An 18871-nucleotide genomic window follows, 5' to 3' on the forward strand; every position below is an offset into this window, starting at 1 on the left:
AGCTATCTGCAGACGTTTGTATTTTCAGATCAGGGCTCCCTGAGGCGCCCGGCACACACACCCAAAGCTATGTTTGAATTTTTAGGTGGCAAGACAAGCAACCAGCCACAGTCTCTGTGCCTCTGTGCGACCAGTGCCATGGGCAGATGAGGTTGAGCAACAGCTTTCCAGGCTAGCTCTTTCTGCCTGCGAGCTATCTGCAGACGTTAACATTTTTGGAGTACGGCTGCCAAAGTCGCAGTGCATGGACCACTTAAGCTACGTTTGATGTTTGAGGTGGCAAGACAAGCAAGCAGCCCCAGTCTCTGTGCCTCTGTGCGAGCAGTGCCATGGGCAGATGAGGCTGAGCAACAGCTTTCCATGCTAGCTCTCTCTGCCTGCGAGCTATCTGCAAACGCTCGCATATTCGGAGCAGGGCTGAAGCAGTCCCATAAACGGAACACAAAAATAACTTTGAAGTTTGAGGTGGAAAGAGAAGTAGGCAACCCCAGTCTCTGTGCCTCTGTGCGAGCAGTGCCATGGGCCGAGGAGGCTGAGCAACAGCTTTCCAGGCTAGCTCTTTCTGGCTGCGAGCTATCTGTAGATGTTTGCATTTTCAGAGCAGGGCTGTCGGAGGCGCCCGTCAATGACACACAAAGTTAAGTTTGAAGTTTGAGGGGGCAAGACAAGCAAGCAGCCCCAGTCTCTGTGCCTCTGTGCGAGCAGTGCCATGGGCAGATGAGGCTGAGCAACAGCTTTCCAGGCTAGCTCTTTCTGGCTGCGAGCTATCTGCAGACGTTCGCATTTTTGAAGCAGCGCTGACGCCAGCACCCAGCACAGACCACCTAAGATACGTTTGAAGTTTGAGTGGGCAAGACAAGCAAGCAGCCCCAGTTTCTGTGCCTTTGTGCAAGCAGTGCCATGGGCAGATGAGGCTGAGCAACAGCTTTCCGTACTAGCTCTTTCTGGCTGCGAGCTGTCTGCAGACGTTCGCATTTTCGAAGCAGGGCTGCCAGAGGCCCCCTGCACGGACCACCTGAGATACGTTTGAAGTTTGAGGGAACAACACAAGCAAGCAGCCCCAGTCTCTGTACGTCTGTGTGAGCAGTGCCATGGGCAGATGAGGCTGAGCAACAGCTTTCCAGGCTAGCTCTTTCTGGCTGCGAGCTATCTGCAGACGTTCGCATTTTCAGAGCAGGGCTGTCGGAGGCCCCCTGCACGGACCCCCTAAGATACGTTTGAAGTTTGAGGGGGCAAGACAAGCAAGCAGCCCCAGTCTCTGTGCCTCTGTGCGAGCAGTGCCATGGGCAGATGAGGCTGAGCAACAGCTTTCCAGGCTAGCTCTTTCTGGCTGCGAGCTATCTGCAGACGTTCGCATTTTTGAAGCAGCGCTGACGCCAGCACCCAGCACAGACCACCTAAGATACGTTTGAAGTTTGAGTGGGCAAGACAAGCAAGCAGCCCCAGTTCCTGTGCCTCTGTGCAAGCAGTGCCATGGGCAGATGAGGCTGAGCAACAGCTTTCCAGGCTAGCTCTTTCTGCCTGCGAGCTATCTGGAGACGTTCTCATTTTCGAAGCAGGGCTGACTCAGCCCACTGCACGGACCCCCAAATTTTCGTTCGCAGTTTGAGGTGGCAAGACAAGCAAGCAGCCCCAGTCTCTGTGCCTCTGTGCGAGCAGTGCCATGGGCAGATGAGGCTGAGCAACAGCTTTCCATGCTAGCTCTCTCTGCCTGCGAGCTATCTGCAGACGTTCGCATTTTCAGAGCAGGGCTGACGAAGTCCCATAAACGGAACACAAAAATAACTTTGAAGTTTGAGGTGGCAAGACAAGTAGGCAACCCCAGTCTCTGTGCCTCTGTGCGAGTAGTGCCATGGGCAGATGAGGCTGAGCAACAGCTTTCCAGGCTAGCTCTTTCTGACTGCGAGCTATCTGCAGACGTTTGCATTTTCAGAGCAGGGCTGAGGGAGGCCCCCGGCACGGACCACCTAAGCTACGTTTGAAGTTTGTGGTGGCAAGAGAAGCAAGCAGCCCCAGTCTCTGTGCCTCTGTGCGAGCAGTGCCATGGGCAGATGAGGCTGAGCAACAGCTTTCCAGGCTAGCTCTTTCTGGCTGCGAGCTATCTGTAGACATTTGCATTTTCAGAGCAGGGCTGTCGGAGGCGCCCGTCAATGACACAAAAAGGTAAGTTTGAAGTTTGAGGTGGCAAGACAAGCAAGCACCCCCAGTCTCTGTGCCTCTGTGTGAGCAGAGCCATGGGCAGATGAGGCTGAGCAACAGCTTTCCAGGCTAGCTCTTTCTGGCTGCAAGCTTTTTGCAGACGTTAGCATTTTTAGAGAAGAGTTGCCTGAAGCATCAGGCACGGACGACCAGATAAACCTCTGAAGTTTGAGGGGGAAAGACAAGCAAGCAGCCCCAGTCTCTGTGCCTCTGTGCGAGCAGTGCCATGTGCAGATGAGGCTGAGCAACAGCTTTCCAGGCTAGCTTTTTCTGCCTGCGAGCTATCTGCAGACGTTCACATTTTCATAGCAGGGCTGCTGGAGGCCCCATGCACGTACCACCTAAGATAAGTTTGAAATTTGAGGGAACAACACAAGCAAACAGCCCCAGTCTCTGTGCCTCTGTGTGAGCAGTGCCATGGGCAGATGAGGCTGAGCAACAGCTTTCCAGGCTAGCTCTTTCTGGCTGCGAGCTATCTGCAGACGTTTGTATTTTCAGATCAGGGCTCCCTGAGGCGCCCGGCACACACACCCAAAGCTATGTTTGAATTTTTAGGTGGCAAGACAAGCAACCAGCCACAGTCTCTGTGCCTCTGTGCGACCAGTGCCATGGGCAGATGAGGTTGAGCAACAGCTTTCCAGGCTAGCTCTTTCTGCCTGCGAGCTATCTGCAGACGTTAACATTTTTGGAGTACGGCTGCCAAAGTCGCAGTGCATGGACCACTTAAGCTACGTTTGATGTTTGAGGTGGCAAGACAAGCAAGCAGCCCCAGTCTCTGTGCCTCTGTGCGAGCAGTGCCATGGGCAGATGAGGCTGAGCAACAGCTTTCCAGGCTAGCTCTTCCTGGCTGCCATCTATCTGCAGACGTTCGCATTTTCAGAGCAGGGCTGCCGGATGCCACCTGCATGGACCACCTGAGATACGTTTGAAGTTTGAGGGAACAACACAAGCAAGCAGCCCCAGTCTCTGTACGTCTGTGTGAGCAGTGCCATGGGCATATGAGGCTGAGCAACAGCTTTCCAGGCTAGCTCTTTCTGGGTGCGAGCTATCTGCAGACGTTCGCAATTTCAGAGCAGGGCTGCCGGAGCCCCCTGCACGGACCCCCTAAGATACGTTTGAAGTTTGAGGGGGCAAGACAAGCAAGCAGCCCCAGTCTCTGTGCCTGTGTGCGAGCAGTGCCATGGGCAGATGAGGCTGAGCAACAGTTTTCCAGGCTAGCTCTTTCTGCCTGCGAGCTATCTGCAGACGTTCGCATTATCAGGACAGGATTGCCGGAAGCATCAGACACGTACCACCTAAACTACGTTTCAAGACTGAGGTGACAAGACAAGCAAGCAGCCCCAGTCTCTGTGCCTCTGTGCGAGTAGTGCCATGGGCAGATGAGGCTGAGCAACAGCTTTCCAGACTAGCTCTGTCTGCCTGCGAGCTATCTGGAGACGTTCTCATTTTCGAAGCAGGGCTGACTCAGCCCACTGCACGGACCCCCAAATTTTCGTTCGCAGTTTGAGGGGGCAAGACAAGCAAGGAGCCCCAGTCTCTGTACCTCTGTGCGAGCAGTGCCATGGGCAGATGAGGCTGAGCAACAGCTTTCCATGCTAGCTCTCTCTGCCTGCGAGCTATCTGCAGACGTTTGCATTTTCAGAGCAGGGCTGAGGGAGGCCCCCGGCACGGACCACCTAAGTTACGTTTGAAGTTTGTGGTGGCAAGACAAGCAAGCAGCCCCAGTCTCTGTGCTTCTGTGTGAGCAGTGCCATGGGCAGATGAGGCTGAGCAACAGCTTTCCAGGCTAGCTCTTTCTGGCTGCGAGCTATCTGCAGACGTTCACATTTTCATAGCAGGGCTGCCGGAGGCCCCATGCACGTACCACCTAAGATAAGTTTGAAATTTGAGGGAACAACACAAGCAAGCAGCCCCAGTCTCTGTGCCTCTGTGTGAGCAGTGCCATGGGCAGATGAGGCTGAGCAACAGCTTTCCAGGCTAGCTCTTTCTGCCTGCGAGCTATCTGCAGACGTTTGTATTTTCAGATCAGGGCTCCCTGAGGCGCCCGGCAATGACACACCCAAAGCTATGTTTGAATTTTTAGGTGGCAAGACAAGCAAGCAGCCACAGTCTCTGTGCCTCTGTGCGACCAGTGCCATGGGCAGATGAGGTTGAGCAACAGCTTTCCAGGCTAGCTCTTTCTGCCTGCGAGCTATCTGCAGACGTTAACAATTTTGGAGTACGGCTGCCAAAGTCGCAGTGCATGAACCACTTAAGCTACGTTTGATGTTTGAGGTGGCAAGACAAGCAAGCAGCCCCAGTCTCTGTGCCTCTGTGCGAGCAGTGCCATGGGCAGATGAGGCTGAGCAACAGCTTTCCATGCTAGCTCTCTCTGCCTGCGAGCTATCTGCAAACGCTCGCATATTCGGAGCAGGGCTGAAGCAGTCCCATAAACGGAACACAAAAATAACTTTGAAGTTTGAGGTGGAAAGAGAAGTAGGCAACCCCAGTCTCTGTGCCTCTGTGCGAGCAGTGCCATGGGCCGAGGAGGCTGAGCAACAGCTTTCCAGGCTAGCTCTTTCTGGCTGCGAGCTATCTGTAGACGTTTGCATTTTCAGAGCAGGGCTGTCGGAGGCGCCCGTCAATGACACACAAAGGTAAGTTTGAAGTTTGAGGGGGCAAGACAAGCAAGCACCCCCAGTCTCTGTGCCTCTGTGTGAGCAGAGCCATGGGCAGATGAGGCTGAGCAACAGCTTTCCAGGCTAGCTCTTTCTGGCTGCGAGCTATCTGCAGACGTTCGCATTTTTGAAGCAGCGCTGACGCCAGCACCCAGCACAGACCACCTATGATACGTTTGAAGTTTGAGTGGGCAAGACAAGCAAGCAGCCCCAGTTTCTGTGCCTTTGTGCAAGCAGTGCCATGGGCAGATGAGGCTGAGCAACAGCTTTCCGTACTAGCTCTTTCTGGCTGCGAGCTGTCTGCAGACGTTCGCATTTTCGAAGCAGGGCTGCCAGAGGCCCCCTGCACGGACCACCTGAGATACGTTTGAAGTTTGAGGGAACAACACAAGCAAGCAGCCCCAGTCTCTGTACGTCTGTGTGAGCAGTGCCATGGGCAGATGAGGCTGAGCAACAGCTTTCCAGGCTAGCTCTTTCTGGCTGCGAGCTATCTGCAGACGTTCGCATTTTCAGAGCAGGGCTGTCGGAGGCCCCCTGCACGGACCCCCTAAGATACGTTTGAAGTTTGAGTGGGCAAGACAAGCAAGCATCCCCAGTCTCTGTGCCTCTGTGCGAGTAGTGCCATGGGCAGATGAGGCTGAGCAACAGCTTTCCAGGCTAGCTCTTTCTGCCTGCGAGCTATCTGGAGACGTTCGCATTTTCGAAGCAGGGCTGACACAGCCCACTGCACGGACCCCCAAAGTTTCGTTCGCAGTTTGAGGTGGCAAGACAAGCAAGCAGCCCCAGTCTCTGTGCCTCTGTGCGAGCAGTGCCATGGGCAGATGAGGCTGAGCAACAGCTTTCCATGCTAGCTCTCTCTGCCTGCGAGCTATCTGCAGACGTTCGCATTTTCAGAGCAGGGCTGACGAAGTCCCATAAACGGAACACAAAAATAACTTTGAAGTTTGAGGTGGCAAGACAAGTAGGCAACCCCAGTCTCTGTGCCTCTGTGCGAGTAGTGCCATGGGCAGATGAGGCTGAGCAACAGCTTTCCAGGCTAGCTCTTTCTGACTGCGAGCTATCTGCAGACGTTTGCATTTTCAGAGCAGGGCTGAGGGAGGCCCCCGGCACGGACCACCTAAGCTACGTTTGAAGTTTGTGGTGGCAAGAGAAGCAAGCAGCCCCAGTCTCTGTGCCTCTGTGCGAGCAGTGCCATGGGCAGATGAGGCTGAGCAACAGCTTTCCAGGCTAGCTCTTTCTGGCTGCGAGCTATCTGTAGACATTTGCATTTTCAGAGCAGGGCTGTCGGAGGCGCCCGTCAATGACACAAAAAGGTAAGTTTGAAGTTTGAGGTGGCAAGACAAGCAAGCACCCCCAGTCTCTGTGCCTCTGTGTGAGCAGAGCCATGGGCAGATGAGGCTGAGCAACAGCTTTCCAGGCTAGCTCTTTCTGGCTGCAAGCTTTTTGCAGACGTTAGCATTTTTAGAGAAGAGTTGCCTGAAGCATCAGGCACGGACGACCAGATAAACCTCTGAAGTTTGAGGGGGAAAGACAAGCAAGCAGCCCCAGTCTCTGTGCCTCTGTGCGAGCAGTGCCATGTGCAGATGAGGCTGAGCAACAGCTTTCCAGGCTAGCTCTTTCTGCCTGCGAGCTATCTGCAGACGTTCACATTTTCATAGCAGGGCTGCTGGAGGCCCCATGCACGTACCACCTAAGATAAGTTTGAAATTTGAGGGAACAACACAAGCAAACAGCCCCAGTCTCTGTGCCTCTGTGTGAGCAGTGCCATGGGCAGATGAGGCTGAGCAACAGCTTTCCAGGCTAGCTCTTTCTGGGTGCGAGCTATCTGCAGACGTTTGTATTTTCAGATCAGGGCTCCCTGAGGCGCCCGGCACACACACCCAAAGCTATGTTTGAATTTTTAGGTGGCAAGACAAGCAAGCAGCCACAGTCTCTGTGCCTCTGTGCGACCAGTGCCATGGGCAGATGAGGTTGAGCAACAGCTTTCCAGGCTAGCTCTTTCTGCCTGCGAGCTATCTGCAGACGTTAACATTTTTGGAGTACGGCTGCCAAAGTCGCAGTGCATGGACCACTTAAGCTACGTTTGATGTTTGAGGTGGCAAGACAAGCAAGCAGCCCCAGTCTCTGTGCCTCTGTGCGAGCAGTGCCATGGGCAGATGAGGCTGAGCAACAGCTTTCCAGGCTAGCTCTTCCTGGCTGCCATCTATCTGCAGACGTTCGCATTTTCAGAGCAGGGCTGCCGGATGCCACCTGCATGGACCACCTGAGATACGTTTGAAGTTTGAGGGAACAACACAAGCAAGCAGCCCCAGTCTCTGTACGTCTGTGTGAGCAGTGCCATGGGCATATGAGGCTGAGCAACAGCTTTCCAGGCTAGCTCTTTCTGGGTGCGAGCTATCTGCAGACGTTCGCAATTTCAGAGCAGGGCTGCCGGAGGCCCCCTGCACGGACCCCCTAAGATACGTTTGAAGTTTGAGGGGGCAAGACAAGCAAGCAGCCCCAGTCTCTGTGCCTGTGTGCGAGCAGTGCCATGGGCAGATGAGGCTGAGCAACAGTTTTCCAGGCTAGCTCTTTCTGCCTGCGAGCTATCTGCAGACGTTCGCATTATCAGGAGAGGATTGCCGGAAGCATCACACACGTACCACCTAAACTACGTTTCAAGATTGAGGTGGCAAGACAAGCAAGCAGCCCCAGTCTCTGTGCCTCTGTGCGAGTAGTGCCATGGGCAGATGAGGCTGAGCAACAGCTTTCCAGACTAGCTCTGTCTGCCTGCGAGCTATCTGGAGACGTTCTCATTTTCGAAGCAGGGCTGACTCAGCCCACTGCACGGACCCCCAAATTTTCGTTCGCAGTTTGAGGGGGCAAGACAAGCAAGCAGCCCCAGTCTCTGTACCTCTGTGCGAGCAGTGCCATGGGCAGATGAGGCTGAGCAACAGCTTTCCATGCTAGCTCTCTCTGCCTGCGAGCTATCTGCAGACGTTTGCATTTTCAGAGCAGGGCTGAGGGAGGCCCCCGGCACGGACCACCTAAGTTACGTTTGAAGTTTGTGGTGGCAAGACAAGCAAGCAGCCCCAGTCTCTGTGCTTCTGTGTGAGCAGTGCCATGGGCAGATGAGGCTGAGCAACAGCTTTCCAGGCTAGCTCTTTCTGGCTGCGAGCTATCTGCAGACGTTCACATTTTCATAGCAGGGCTGCCGGAGGCCCCATGCACGTACCACCTAAGATAAGTTTGAAATTTGAGGGAACAACACAAGCAAACAGCCCCAGTCTCTGTGCCTCTGTGTGAGCAGTGCCATGGGCAGATGAGGCTGAGCAACAGCTTTCCAGGCTAGCTCTTTCTGGCTGCGAGCTATCTGCAGACGTTTGTATTTTCAGATCAGGGCTCCCTGAGGCGCCCGGCACACACACCCAAAGCTATGTTTGAATTTTTAGGTGGCAAGACAAGCAAGCAGCCACAGTCTCTGTGCCTCTGTGCGACCAGTGCCATGGGCAGATGAGGTTGAGCAACAGCTTTCCAGGCTAGCTCTTTCTGGCTGCGAGCTATCTGCAGACGTTAACATTTTTGGAGTACGGCTGCCAAAGTCGCAGTGCATGGACCACTTAAGCTACGTTTGATGTTTGAGGTGGCAAGACAAGCAAGCAGCCCCAGTCTCTGTGCCTCTGTGCGAGCAGTGCCATGGGCAGATGAGGCTGAGCAACAGCTTTCCAGGCTAGCTCTTCCTGGCAGCCATCTATCTGCAGACGTTCGCATTTTCAGAGCAGGGCTGCCGGATGCCCCCTGCATGGACCACCTGAGATACGTTTGAAGTTTGAGGGAACAACACAAGCAAGCAGCCCCAGTCTCTGTACGTCTGTGTGAGCAGTGCCATGGGCATATGAGGCTGAGCAACAGCTTTCCAGGCTAGCTCTTTCTGGGTGCGAGCTATCTGCAGACGTTCGCAATTTCAGAGCAGGGCTGCCGGAGGCCCCCTGCACGGACCCCCTAAGATACGTTTGAAGTTTGAGGGGGCAAGACAAGCAAGCAGCCCCAGTCTCTGTGCCTCTGTGCGAGCAGTGCCATGGGCAGATGAGGCTGAGCAACAGCTTTCCATGCTAGCTCTCTCTGCCTGCGAGCTATCTGCAGACGTTCGCATATTCGGAGCAGGGCTGACGAAGTCCCATAAACGGAACAGAAAAATAACTTTGAAGTTTGAGGTGGCAAGACAAGTAGTCAACCCCAGTCTCTGTGCCCCTGTGCGAGCAGTGCCATGGGCCGAGAAGGCTGAGCAACAGTTTTCCAGGCTAGCTCTTTCTGGCTGCGAGCTATCTGCAGACGTTTGCATTTTCAGAGCAGGGCTGAGGGAGGCCCCCGGCACGGACCACCTAAGCAACGTTTGAAGTTTGTGGTGGCAAGACAAGCAAGCAGCCCCAGTCTCTGTGCCTCTGTGTGAGCAGTGCCATGGGCAGATGAGGCTGAGCAACAGCTTTCCAGGCTAGCTCTTTCTGGCTGCGAGCTATCTGTAGACATTTGCATTTTCAGAGCAGGGCTGTCGGAGGCGCCCGTCAATGACACAAAAAGGTAAGTTTGAAGTTTGAGGTGGCAAGACAAGCAAGCACCCCCAGTCTCTGTGCCTCTGTGTGAGCAGAGCCATGGGCAGATGAGGCTGAGCAACAGCTTTCCAGGCTAGCTCTTTCTGGCTGCGAGCTATCTGCAGACGTTCCCATATTCGCAGCAGGGTTGCCTGAGGCGTCCGGAACGGACGACCTAAGTTACGTTTGAAGTTTGAGGAGGCAAGACAAGCAAGCAGCCCCAGTCTCTGTGCCTCTGTGCGAGCAGTGCCATGGGCAGATGAGGCTGAGCAACAGCTTTCCAGGCTAGCTCTTTCTGGCTGCAAGCTTTTTGCAGACGTTAGCATTTTTAGAGAAGAGTTGCCTGAGGCATCAGGCACGGACGACCTAATATACGTTTGAAGTTTGAGGGGGAAAGACAAGCAAGCAGCCCCAGTCTCTGTGCCTCTGTGCGAGCAGTGCCATGTGCAGATGAGGCTGAGCAACAGCTTTCCAGGCTAGCTCTTTCTGCCTGCGAGCTATCTGCAGACGTTCAAATTTTCATAGCAGGGCTGCCGGAGGCCCCCTGCATGTACCACCTAAGATAAGTTTGAAATTTGAGGGAACAACACAAGCAAGCAGCCCCAGTCTCTGTGCCTCTGTGCGACCAGTGCCATGGGCAGATGAGGTTGAGCAACAGCTTTCCAGGCTAGCTCTTTCTGCCTGCGAGCTATCTGCAGACGTTAACATTTTTGGAGTACGGCTGCCAAAGTCGCAGTGCATGGACCACTTAAGCTACGTTGATGTTTGAGGTGGCAAGACAAGCAAGCAGCCCCAGTCTCTGTGCCTCTGTGCGAGCAGTGCCATGGGCAGATGAGGCTGAGCAACAGCTTTCCAGGCTAGCTCTTACTGGCTGCCAGCTATCTGCAGAGGTTCCCTTTTTCAGAGCAGGGCTACCGGAGGCCACCGGCACGGACCCCCAAAGCTACATCTCAAGATTGAGGTGACAAGACAAGCAAGCAGCCCAGTCTCTGTGCCTCTGTGCGATCAGTGCCATGGGCAGATGAAGCTGAGCAACAGCTTTTCAGGCCAGCTATTTCTAGCTGCGAGCTATCTGCAGACGTTCGCATTTTCGGAGCAGGGCTGGCGGAGGCGCTCGGCACAGACACCCAAAGTTACGTTTGAAGTTTGAGTGGGCAAGACAAGCAAGCATCCACAGTCTCTGTGCCTCTGTGTGAGCAGTGCCATGGACAGATGAGGCTGAGCAACAGCTTTCCAGGCTAGCTCTTTCTGGCTGCGAGCTATCTGCAGACGTTTACATTTTCAGACCAGGGCTGACCGAGGACACTGGCACGTACCATCTAAGCTAAGTTTGAAGTTTGAGGTGGCAAGACAAGCAAGCAGCCCCAGTCTCTGTGTCTCTGTGCGATCAGTACAATGGACAGATGAGCCTGGTCAACAGCTTTCCAGGCTAGCTCTTTCTGTCCGCGAGCTATCTGCAGACGTTCGCATTTTGAGAGCAGGGCTGCCGGAGGTGCCCGGCACGAACCACCTGAGATACGTTTGAAGTTTGAGGGAACAACACAAGCAAGCAACCCCAGTCTCTGTACCTCTGTGTGAGCAGTGCCATGGGCAGATGAGGCTGAGCAACAGCTTTCCAGGCTAGCTCTTTCTGGGTGCGAGCTATCTGCAGACGTTCGCATTTTCATAGCAGGGCTGCCGGAGGCCCCCTGCACGGACCCCCTAAGATACGTTTGAAGTTTGAGGAGGCAAGACAAGCAAGCAGCCCCAGTCTCTGTGCCTCTGTGCGAGCAGTGCCATGGGCAGATGAGGCTGAGCAACAGTTTTCCAGGCTAGCTCTTTCTGCCTGCGAGCTATCTGCAGACGTTCGCATTTTCAGGACAGGATTGCCGGAAGCATCAGACACGTACCACCTAAACTACGTTTCAAGATTGAGGTGGCAAGACAAGCAAGCAGCCCCAGTCTCTGTGCCTCTGTGCGAGTAGTGCCATGGGCAGATGAGGCTGAGCAACAGCTTTCCAGACTAGCTCTGTCTGCCTGCGAGCTATCTGGAGACGTTCTCATTTTCGAAGCAGGGCTGACTCAGCCCCCTGCACGGAACCCCAAAGTTTCGTTCGCAGTTTGAGGGGGCAAGACAAGCAAGCAGCCCCAGTCTCTGTGCCTCTGTGCGAGCAGTGCCATGGGCAGATGAGGCTGAGCAACAGCTTTCCAGGCTAGCTCTCTCTGGCTGCGAGCTATCTGCAGACGTTTGCATTTTCAGAGCAGGGCTGAGGGAGGCCCCCGGCACGGACCACCTAAGCTACGTTTGAAGTTTGTGGTGGCAAGACAAGCAAGCAGCCCCAGTCTCTGTGCTTCTGTGTGAGCAGTGCCATGGGCAGATGAGGCTGAGCAACAGCTTTCCAGGCTAGCTCTTTCTGGCTGCGAGCTATCTGTAGACATTTGCATTTTCAGAGCAGGGCTGTCGGAGGCGCCCGTCAATGACACAAAAAGGTAATTTTGAAGTTTGAGGAGGCAAGACAAGCAAGCAGCCCCAGTCTCTGTGCCTCTGTGCGAGCAGTGCCATGGGCAGATGAGGCTGAGCAACAGCTTTCCAGGCTAGCTCTTACTGGCTGCCAGCTATCTGCAGAGGTTCCCTTTTTCAGAGCAGGGCTACCGGAGGCCACCGGCACGGACCCCCAAAGCTACATCTCAAGATTGAGGTGGCAAGACAAGCAAGCAGCCCAGTCTCTGTGCCTCTGTGCGATCAGTGCCATGGGCAGATGAAGCTGAGCAACAGCTTTTCAGGCCAGCTATTTCTAGCTGCGAGCTATCTGCAGACGTTCGCATTTTCGGAGCAGGGCTGGCGGAGGCGCTCGGCACAGACACCCAAAGTTACGTTTGAAGTTTGAGTGGGCAAGACAAGCAAGCATCCACAGTCTCTGTGCCTCTGTGTGAGCAGTGCCATGGACAGATGAGGCTGAGCAACAGCTTTCCAGGCTAGCTCTTTCTGGCTGCGAGCTATCTGCAGACGTTTACATTTTCAGACCAGGGCTGACCGAGGACACTGGCACGTACCATCTAAGCTAAGTTTGAAGTTTGAGGTGGCAAGACAAGCAAGTAGCCCCAGTCTCTGTGTCTCTGTGCGATCAGTGCCATGGACAGATGAGCCTGGTCAACAGCTTTCCAGGCTAGCTCTTTCTGTCCGCGAGCTATCTGCAGACGTTCGCATTTTGAGAGCAGGGCTGCCGGAGGTGCCCGGCACGAACCACCTGAGATACGTTTGAAGTTTGAGGGAACAACACAAGCAAGCAACCCCAGTCTCTGTACCTCTGTGTGAGCAGTGCCATGGGCAGATGAGGCTGAGCAACAGCTTTCCAGGCTAGCTCTTTCTGGCTGCGAGCTATCTGCAGACGTTCGCATTTTCAGACCAGGCCTGACGGAGGACCAAGGCACGGAACATCTAAGATAAGTTTTAAGTTTGAGGTGGCAAGACAAGCAAGCAGCCCCAGTCTCTGTGCCTCTGTGTGAGCAGTGCCATGGGCACATGAGGCTGAGCAACAGCTTTCCAGGCTAGCTCTTTCTGCCTGCGAGCTATCTGCAGACGTTCGCATTTTCAGAGCAGGATTGCCGGAGGCATCAGACACGTACCACCTAAACTACGTTTCAAGATTGAGTTGGCAAGACAAGCAAGCAGAACCAGTTTCTGTGCCTCTGTGTGAGCAGTACCATGGGCAGATGAGGATGAGCAACAGCTTTCCAGGCTAGCTCTTTCTGGCTGCCAGCTATCTGCAGACGTTCGCATTTTCAGAGCAGGGTTGTCGGAGGCGCCCGTCAATGACACACAAAGGTAAGTTTGAAGTTTGAGGTGGCAAGACAAGCAAGCAGCCCCAGTCTCTGTGCCTCTGTGTGAGCAGTGCCATGGGCAGATGAGGATGAGCAACAGCTTTCCAGGCTAGCTCTTTCTGGCTGCGACCTATCTGCAGACGTTCGCATTTTCGGAGCAGGGTTGCCAAATGCGTCCGGAACGGACGACCTAAGTTACGTTTGAAGTTTGAGGAGGCAAGACAAGCAAGCAGCCCCAGTCTCTGTGCCTCTGTGCGAGCAGTGCCATGGGCAGATGAGGCTGAGCAACAGCTTTCCAGGCTAGCTCTTTCTGGCTGCGAGCTATCTGTAGACATTTGCATTTTCAGAGCAGGGCTGTCGGAGGCGCCCGTCAATGACACAAAAAGGTAAGTTTGAAGTTTGAGGAGGCAAGACAAGCAAGCAGCCCCAGTCTCTGTGCCTCTGTGCGAGCAGTGCCATGGGCAGATGACGCTTAGCAACAGCTTTCCAGGCTAGCTCTTACTGGCTGCCAGCTATCTGCAGAGGTTCCCTTTTTCAGAGCAGGGCTACCGGAGGCCACCGGCACGGACCCCCAAAGCTACATCTCAAGATTGAGGTGGCAAGACAAGCCAGCAGCCCAGTCTCTGTGCCTCTGTGCGATCAGTGCCATGGGCAGATGAAGCTGAGCAACAGCTTTTCAGGCCAGCTATTTCTAGCTGCGAGCTATCTGCAGACGTTCGCATTTTCGGAGCAGGGCTGGAGGAGGCGCTCGGCACAGACACCCAAAGTTACGTTTGAATTTTGAGTGGGCAAGACAAGCAAGCATCCACAGTCTCTGTGCCTCTGTGTGAGCAGTGCCATGGACAGATGAGGCTGAGCAACAGCTTTCCAGGCTAGCTCTTTCTGGCTGCGAGCTATCTGCAGACGTTTACATTTTCAGACCAGGGCTGACCGAGGACACTGGCACGGACCATCTAAGCTAAGTTTGAAGTTTGAGGTGGCAAGACAAGCAAGCAGCCCCAGTCTCTGTGTCTCTGTGCGATCAGTGCCATGGACAGATGAGCCTGGTCAAGAGCTTTCCAGGCTAGCTCTTTCTGTCCGCGAGCTATCTGCAGACGTTCGCATTTTGAGAGCAGGGCTGCCGGAGGTGCCCGGCACGAACCACCTGAGATACGTTTGAAGTTTGAGGGAACAACACAAGCAAGCAACCCCAGTGTCTGTGCCTCTGTGTGAGCAGTGCCATGGGCAGATGAGGCTGAGCAACAGCTTTCCAGGCTAGCTCTTTCTGGCTGCCAGCTATCTGCAGACGTTCGCATTTTCAGACCAGGCCTGACGGAGGACCAAGGCACGGAACATCTAAGATAAGTTTTAAGTTTGAGGTGGCAAGACAAGCAAGCAGCCCCAGTCTCTGTGCCTCTGTGCGAGCAGTGCCATGGGCAGATGAGGCTGAGCAACAGCTTTCCAGGCTAGCTCTTTCTGCCTGCGAGCTATCTGCAGACGTTCGCATTTTCAGAGCAGGATTGCCGGAGGCATCAGACACGTACCACCTAAACTACGTTTCAAGATTGAGTTGGCAAGACAAGCAAGCAGAACCAGTTTCTGTGCCTCTGTGTGAGCAGTACCATGGGCAGATGAGGATGAGCAACAGCTTTCCAGGCTAGCTCTTTCTGGCTGCGAGCTATCTGCAGACGTTCGCATTTTCAGAGCAGGGTTGTCGGAGGCGCCCGTCAATGACACACAAAGGTAAGTTTGAAGTTTGAGGTGGCAAGACAAGCAAGCAGCCCCAGTCTCTGTGCCTCTGTGTGAGCAGTGCCATGGGCAGATGAGGATGAGCAACAGCTTTCCAGGCTAGCTCTTTCTGGCTGCGAGCTATCTGCAGACGTTCGCATTTTCGGAGCAGGGTTGCCAAATGCGTCCGGAACGGACGACCTAAGTTACGTTTGAAGTTTGAGGAGGCAAGACAAGCAAGCAGCCCCAGTCTCTGTGCCTCTGTGCGAGTAGTGCCATGGGCAGATGAGGCTGAGCAACAGCTTTCCAGGCTAGGTCTTTCTGCCTGCGACCTTTCTGCAGACGTTCGCATTTTCGAAGCAGGACTGACTCAGCCCCCTGCACGGACCCCCAAATTTTCGTTCGCAGTTTGAGGGGGCAAAACACGCAAACAGCCCCAGTCTCTGTGCCTCTGTACGAGCAGTGCCATGGGCAGATGAGGCTGAGCAACAGCTTTTCAGGCTAGCTCTTTCTGGCTGCGAGCTATCTGCAGATGTTCGAAATTTTCGGAGCAGGACTGCCAATATGCCTATCATGGACCCCCAGAGATACGTATGAAGTATGAGGGGGCAAGACAAGCAAGCAGCCCCAGTCTCTGTGCCTCTGTGCCAGCAGTGCCATGGGCAGATGAGGCTGAGCAACAGCTTTCCATGCTAGCTCTCTCTGCCTGCGAGCTATCTGCAAACGTTCGCATATTCGGAGCAGGGCTGAAGCAGTCCCATAAACGGAACACAAAAATAACTTTGAAGTTTGAGGTGGCAAGAGAAGTAGGCAACCCCAGTCTCTGTGCCTCTGTGCGAGCAGTGCCATGGGCCGAGGAGGCTGAGCAACAGCTTTCCAGGCTAGCTCTTTCTGGCTGCGAGCTATCTGTAGACGTTTGCATTTTCAGAGCAGGGCTGTCGGAGGCGCCCGTCAATGACACACAAAGGTAAGTTTGAAGTTTGAGGTGGCAAGACAAGCAAGCAGCCCCAGTCTCTGTGCCTCTGTGCGAGCAGTGCCATGGGCAGATGAGGCTGAGCAACAGCTTTCCAGGCTAGCTCTTTCTGGCTGCGAGCTATCTGCAGACGTTCGCATTTTTGAAGCAGCTCTAACGCCAGCACCCAGCACAGACCACCTAAGATACGTTTCAAGTTTGAGTGGGCAAGACAAGCAAGCAGCCTCAGTTTCTGTGCCTTTGTGCAAGCAGTGCCATGGGCAGATGAGGCTGAGCAACAGCTTTCCGTACTAGCTCTTTCTGGCTGCGAGCTATCTGCAGACGTTCGCATTTTCGAAGCAGGACTGACTCAGCCCCCTGCACGGACCCCCAAATTTTCGTTCGCAGTTTGAGGGGGCAAGACAAGCAAGCAGTCCCAGTGTCTGTGCCTCTGTACGAGCAGTGCCATGGGCAGATGAGGCTGAGCAACAGCTTTCCAGGCTAGCTCTTTCTGCCTGCGAGCTATCTGCAGACGATCGAAATTTTCGAAGCAGGACTGCCAAAATGCCTATTACGGACCCCCAGAGATACGTATGAAGTATGAGGGGGCAAGACAAGCAAGCAGCCCCAGTCTCTGTGCCTCTGTGCGAGCAGTGCCATGGGCAGATGAGGCTGAGCAACAGCTTTCCAGGCTAGATCTTTCTGGCTGCAAGCTTTTTGCAGACGTTTGCATTTTCAGAGCAGGGTTGTCGGAGGCGCCCGTCAATGACACACAGAGGTAAGTTTGAAGTTTGAGGTGGCAAGACAAGCAAGCAGCCCCAGTCTCTGTGCCTCTGTACGAGCAGTGCCATGGGCAGATGAGGCTGAGCAACAGCTTTCCACGCTAGCTCTTTCTGCCTGCGAGCTATCTGCAGACGTTCGCATTTTCGGAGCAGGGTTGCCTGAGGCGTCCGGAACGGACGACCTAAGTTACGTTTGAAGTTTGAGGAGGCAAGACAAGCAAGCAGCCCCAGTTTCTGTGCCTCTGTGCGAGCAGTGCCATGGGCAGATGAGGCTGAGCAACAGCTTTCCAGGCTAGCTCTTTCTGGCTGCGAGCTATCTGCAGACGTTCGCATTTTCAGAGCAGGGCTGAGGGAGACCGACGGCACGGACCACCTAAGCTACGTTTGAAGTTTGTGGTGGGAAAACAAGCAAGCAGCCCCATTTTCTGTGCCTCTGTGCGAGCAGTGCCATGGGCAGATGAGGCTGAGCAACAGCTTTCCAGGCTAGCTCTTTCTGGCTGCGAGCTATCTGCAGACGTTCGCATTTTTGAAGCAGCGCTGACGCCAGCACCCAGCACAGACCACCTAAGATACGTTTCAAGTTTGAGTGGGCAAGACAAGCAAGCAGCCCCAGTTTCTGTGCCTTTGTGCAAGCAGTGCCATGGGCAGATGAGGCTGAGCAACAGCTTTCCGTACTAGCTCTTTCTGGCTGCGAGCTATCTGCAGACGTTCGCATTTTCGAAGCAGGACTGACTCAGCCCCCTGCACGGACCCCCAGATTTTCGTTCGCAGTTTGAGGGGGCAAGACAAGCAAGCAGCCCCAGTGTCTGTGCCTCTGTACGAGCAGTGCCATGGGCAGATGAGGCTGAGCAACAGCTTTCCAGGCTAGCTCTTTCTGCCTGCGAGCTATCTGCAGACGATCGAAATTTTCGGAGCAGGACTGCCAAAATGCCTATTACGGACCCCCAGAGATACGTATGCAGTATGAGGGGGCAAGACAAGCAAGCAGCCCCAGTCTCTGTGCCTCTGTGCGAGCAGTGCCATGGGCAGATGAGGCTGAGCAACAGCTTTCCAGGCTAGAACTTTCTGGCTGCAAGCTTTTTGCAGACGTTCGCATTTTTAGAGCAGGGTTGCCGGAGGCATCAGACACGTACCACCTAAACTACGTTTCAAGATTGAGTTGTCAAGACAAGCAAGCAGAACCAGTTTCTGTGCCTCTGTGTGAGCAGTGCCATGGGCAGATGAGGCTGAGCAACAGCGTTCCAGGCTAGCTCTTTCTGGCTGCGAGCTATCTGTAGACGTTTGCATTTTCAGAGCAGGGTTGTCGGAGGCGCCCGTCAATGACACACAGAGGTAAGTTTGAAGTTTGAGGTGGCAAGACAAGCAAGCAGCCCCAGTCTCTGTGCCTCTGTACGAGCAGTGCCATGGGCAGATGAGGCTGAGCAACAGCTTTCCACGCTAGCTCTTTCTGCCTGCGAGCTATCTGCAGACGTTCGCATTTTCGGAGCAGGGTTGCCTGATGCGTCCGGAACGGACGACTTAAGTTACGTTTGAAGTTTGAGAAGGCAAGACAAGCAAGCAGCCCCAGTTTCTGTGCCTCTGTGCGAGCAGTGCCATGGGCAGATGAGGCTGAGCAACAGCTTTCCAGGCTAGCTCTTTCTGGCTGCGAGCTATCTGCAGACGTTCGCATTTTCAGAGCAGGGTTGCCAAATGCGTCCGGAACGGACGACCTAAGTTACGTTTGAAGTTTGAGGAGGCAAGACAAGCAAGCAGCCCCAGTCTCTGTGCCTCTGTGCGAGCAGTGCCATGGGCAGATGAGGCTGAGCAACAGCTTTCCAGGCTAGCTCTTTCTGGCTGCAAGCTTTTTGCAGACGTTAGCATTTTTAGAGAAGGGTTGCCTGAGGCATCCGGCACGGACGACCTAATATACGTTTGAAGTTTGAGGGGGAAAGACAAGCAAGCAGCCCCAGTCTCTATGCCTCTGTGCGAGCAGTGCCATGGGCAGATGAGGCTGAGCAACAGCTTTCCACGCTAGCTCTCTCTACCTGTGAGCTATCTGCAGACGTTCGCATATTCGGAGCAGGGCTGAAGAACTCCCATAAACGGAACACAAAAATACCTTTGAAGTTTGAGGTGGCAAGACAAGTAGGCAACCCCAGTCTCTGTGCCTCTGTGTGAGCAGTGCCATGGGCAGATGAGGCTGAGCAACAGCTTTCCAGGCTAGCT

The sequence above is a fragment of the Opisthocomus hoazin genome, chromosome 33 (genome assembly GCF_030867145.1).
Source record: "Opisthocomus hoazin isolate bOpiHoa1 chromosome 33, bOpiHoa1.hap1, whole genome shotgun sequence".
Classification (NCBI taxonomy): Eukaryota; Metazoa; Chordata; class Aves; order Opisthocomiformes; family Opisthocomidae; genus Opisthocomus; species Opisthocomus hoazin.